At 43.4% G+C, this 4,653-nt stretch overlaps 1 protein-coding gene across 9 annotated transcripts in view; it reads left to right on the top strand.

Moving 5' to 3' along the window:
• The window catches only part of Ppp1r12b (protein phosphatase 1 regulatory subunit 12B), a 188,583-nt gene that overhangs the window by 155,644 nt on the left and 28,286 nt on the right, over window positions 1–4,653 (top strand). The window lies entirely within an intron of this gene.

Raw genomic sequence — 4,653 nt, 5'->3', positions numbered from 1 at the left:
TACATCTGTGTTAGTCAGGTACTGTCAGAGGCTCTTAGGAGATAGCTATATTTAGGCTGGCTTGCCCTAAGGAAGCCTTTTCTTTAAGAAAGAAAATACCATCTCCTCTACAAAGTCTGGTTTTCCTGTTTTTAGAAATAATGTTTATATTTAGATAGCCATTTTCCCTCTTCTGTACCCAAATCTCATTGGTGTCTAAGATTTAGGAAATGTATACATCCTCCTCTAATGTGTTGGGTTAGCTATTCCAGAACATTGCTGAAGTTAGCCTTGAATGCAACAATCAGAAATCCAGCAATTCCACATCACTCCAAAGTCGGGTAGAAGCTAGAGGGGATGTTCTGAGAACAACCAAAGACTGACTTAGAAATATTCTCCACCCTGTTTGGGTCTAACTGGACCATCTACTGCCTCATCTGTTAGATCAGTCCTCTCATATACATTCTATAAAAGATACTAGGAAGGAATTGATAGCAGAGGATCTTAACATGCCTATTACTAGCTTTTAGTGTTCCAGGCAGGAAGGGGTGTCATTCATCAGCTTCCAAGATGTCTGTCTGTGAGAATTATCTCTAAGAAGACTGTGGGGACAAGAACTGGTATACCATCACACATCTGAGCACATTGGCATTGCCTTTTTCCACATGCTCTCATCTGTGGAAAGTAAGCCCCTGTGGGATCTGCCTGTTCATATCCAGGTACCCTGTGGCCTTTCTCTGACTGTTGCTTTAGAATGCTAACCTATTCTTTATGGTTTTTCATCTTTAAGTATTTGTATTTTACATCAGTATCCTTTATGGAGGCTATACAGTATACACAGCCATATTGTGTAGTCAAATAACTGAGATCTTTACTTGAATGTGATAATAGGGGGTGTTGTGTTTCTAGAACATTTTAAAAGAAAAAAAGTTAATTTCATTCTAACAGTGGTAAATCAATGGCAATGGTTAGCACACTTTATTATATGTAGCTGTCAAGATTGAGACATAGTAAAAATTCTGACTTCCCTGTTTCAGTGGGGCAAGACACTTTTAAATCATGTAGAGATGGGTACCAGAGTTCATACAGTAGAAATTAAAGCTGAAGATGTCAAAAATCTTATTTCACAGAAGATTTACAAGAAGGCTATTTACAAGAAGGAGCTGAAGGGACATTTCCAACTGGGGAACCAACTGAGGAAAAATGAAGTCAGCTAGACAGAGCTGACTTAATTGTCAGAAAGTTAACCAGACTGTTGTCTGTGCACGCTGTAGGATGCTTATGTTACAGTAGAGCGAAGCAAAAGGCAGCCCCAAGCAGTCTCTTCAGTCATAAACAAGTTGTCCTTTATACCTGAGCAAGAACGTGGGCCTGTTCCTGGAGAGGCGGCAGAGGGCTACTTCCAAGGGATCTGGTGTCGAAAGACTGTTCTGCCCAGGAGTGTGAGAGAAATTAAAGCAGTGCTGTGCATTTGAGTTGAATTTCCTGGCTCAAAGGAACTAAGTTAACTTTACTACACTAATGAGTGCCAGCATCAGCACATGTCCTTATAAGTGAAGGAAAGAGGAAGGGTACTGACATTTTTAGTAATGTATTTCCTCCTGATTATCCCATTTAACTCTTACCAGTGGATGCTGGCTACTTACCCAAGTGTCATGGATAGAAGAGTAAAATTTGGAACTCAGAGCCATGAATAATTCAGTCAGCTCTAGTTACCAGTAACCACGTTCTGGCCTGTCAGCACTAAGGACGTCGTTAACTGGGAACAAGAGAGTGGGTGACAGCTGGACAGTGGTGGCACATGCCTTTAATCCCAGCACTTGGGAGGCAGAGGCAGGTGGATTTCTGTGTTTGAGGCCAGCCTGGTCTACACAGTGAGTTCTAGGACAGTCAGGGCTACACAGAGAAACCCTGTCTCAAAGAAGAAAAAAAAAATTACAGGCAAGGACTTTTGAATTAAGACGTTAAAACACTCAAAATAAGTTGTCACTGTTGAAACAGTGTGTGCATGTGTGTGTGTGTGTGTGTGTGTGTGTATACACTCGTGCGCGCCTACCATCATCTTCTCAGAACTCATCTTTCTAGAATCTTCTTAACTGGAGCCCAGGAATCAATGCTTGCCTCCGCACACATTCACATGTTTTCCTGCTCTCCAGACAAGCTCCTGAAGTGTGCTTGCAGGACTCTCCCTGCGTGTCATGGAACCAGTCAGACCTCTTTCTCTGGGCCTCTCCTACATACCATAGGCTCCAAGTATAGAACAGTCTCTTCACGTTGGCCAGGATGACGTTCAGTCTCAATTAGTCACAAGTATTTGACAAGTCACAATTAACATTTCCCTGGGCAGTAGATACTAACTCACATGCTGTGAGGCGATTCTTACCAAGCTAGTGAGTGTGCGTGGTGAGCACCCTGACTCTCAGTGTACTGCTTTCCTTTCTCCTGCCCCATCCTGGGAATTGAAGCAAGGGGCCACACAGATGTGTGTCCTGACTGCTTTTTACTTCTTATTCTGAGACAAGCTCTTCTTAAGTTGCCCAGGTTGCCCTTGAACTCACTCTGCAGTGAGGCTTTGTTTTTGTTCCTGACCTGCCTTAGCCTTCTGAATAGCTGTGATTACAGACCTGTGTACCACCCTCAGCTAGGAGTCATGGTAATTAGAGGGAGGTGGTAAGAGTGTAAGACGTTTTGTTAGTGTTAGTATCGTTGTGTCCACGTGCCACAGCATTCAGAGGACAACTCCCGGAAGTTGATTCTCTCCTGCCATGTGGAGTTGTGCTCGGGTAGTCAGACTTGGTGGCGAGACCCTTCGCCTGCCCGGCCCTGGGTTGTTGTCACTGTTGTTACTGTTCTTGCTGTTTGCTTTCTTGTCTTGTTTTGTTGGTGGTGTTTGTTTGTTTTTCAAGACAGGGTTTCTCTGTGTAGCCTTGGCCGTCCTGGAACTCATTCTGTAGACCAGGCTGGCCTTGAACTCAGAGCTCCGCCTCCCTCTGCCTTCTGAGTGCTGGGATTAAAGGCGTGCACCACCACTGCCAGGCCTCCTCTTGTTGTTTTTTAATGCTGAAAACTTTAGATAATGTCAGTGGCCAGTGGCGGATAAATATGATGTGTTAAAACCCATTAGAAATATATACGTGGCTGTCACTCACATGGCAGATGTCTGGGTTTGAGGCCAGACTCTGTCAAAACAAAAACAAAACAAACAAAGAAGACAGAACAACAAAAACACATATAAATGTAAGAAAAATTATCATAACTCCAGATTTCTAAATTTTAGAATTCTCAAAGAACATCACAAGTATATGAGAATATTATAGATATACCATAAATTTCTAAATGGTTTCCTTTTACCTCAAATGAGACCTGTCTCATTTTTATGGCAAGATCATTCTGTAGGTAATGATACTTGCTGTCAAGCCTGACAGTCTAAGTTCAGTCCCTGGGACTCAAAGGAAAGGAGAGAACGCTTTCCTGAAAACTTACCTCTGACCTCCACACCTGTGCTGTGGCACATGTGTACACATGCATGCACACACGATGGGTGGGTGGGTGGGTGGATGGATGGATGGATGGATGGATGGATGGATGGATGGATGGGTGGGTGGGTAGATAGATAGATAGATAGATAGATAGATAGATAGATAGATAGAAAGAATTTAAATGCATTAGTGACCAGGATATATCATAAAATTGTGTAGAAACTTACTAAGAACACATACAAGAAGTCTCTACTCCATAGCTACAGGAAAAAACACACAGAATTAGGATGTATTCTTTTGACCATTCTAAGCACAGCCCTTGACATGAAGAGGGATTCCATAGAAAGCCACCTCTGAGATGTGCTGGGACACTACATATCCCAGAGCATCTCCAGGGAATGATGTATTGGGCTGTTTTCTGCCTGGACTGACAAAACAGTGGCTTCCAGGGAGGGAAGAAGGGAAGAAGCAGTGCCATGGAGTGCTGCTGCCAGGTCAAGGAGCCCTTCCTTCTACAGACCGCTGGACACTGCCATCATTCTGTTCTTGTCTGTCCTTGGAGGTTTTGCTACTCTCTCAACATCTCCGAAGAGGAGTGAGTACATTCACATAAATCAGTTAAATGCTCGTTTGCCTGAATTCTTTTTTTATGAAAGGATAGAAGGGCAAAGGTCATTTATAATTTTTTAAAATGGAAGATGAAGACAGTCACTGTTGTTGCTTTTTTTTTTTTTTAAAGCAAGCACTAAGTTTATAGTTCACGTCTATGAAATGCTTTTCTTCTGAAATCTCCCAATACTTTACTATTCTTTTAAGTTTTTACCAGCATCTAAGGGACTAGGATTGGACTGTGCCCTCAGCTCCCTCTCCCATCACCTTTCTGTGATCTGGGAGGAAGCCAGCTGCAGCCCTGAGGTTTTGTTTATGAACTGCACTGTTTACTCAAGAAAGAGCTGGGGCGGCTGGGATATAGAACGGAATTAACAGGATGGATATTGCATGTCAGATGGCTCCATGTCACACGAAAGCCAGTGACAGTCCCTCCACAGCACAAGCTTGGTTGTCTTGTTGGTGGACAGGGGAGTTTGGTCACTTTGTATTTGGGGGTCTGCCTGTTGGAAAGGATGCTTCTCCCAAGCCTCAGCCCTGGTGAGCTGCGGTACAGACACAGGAGTTAGAGCCAGGCGGCCCTGTA

The sequence above is a fragment of the Mastomys coucha genome, unplaced genomic scaffold (assembly GCF_008632895.1).
Source record: "Mastomys coucha isolate ucsf_1 unplaced genomic scaffold, UCSF_Mcou_1 pScaffold1, whole genome shotgun sequence".
NCBI lineage: Eukaryota > Metazoa > Chordata > Mammalia > Rodentia > Muridae > Mastomys > Mastomys coucha.
Note: the sequence above shows the minus strand (reverse complement) of the source record. Positions and strands in the feature narration are given on the sequence as shown.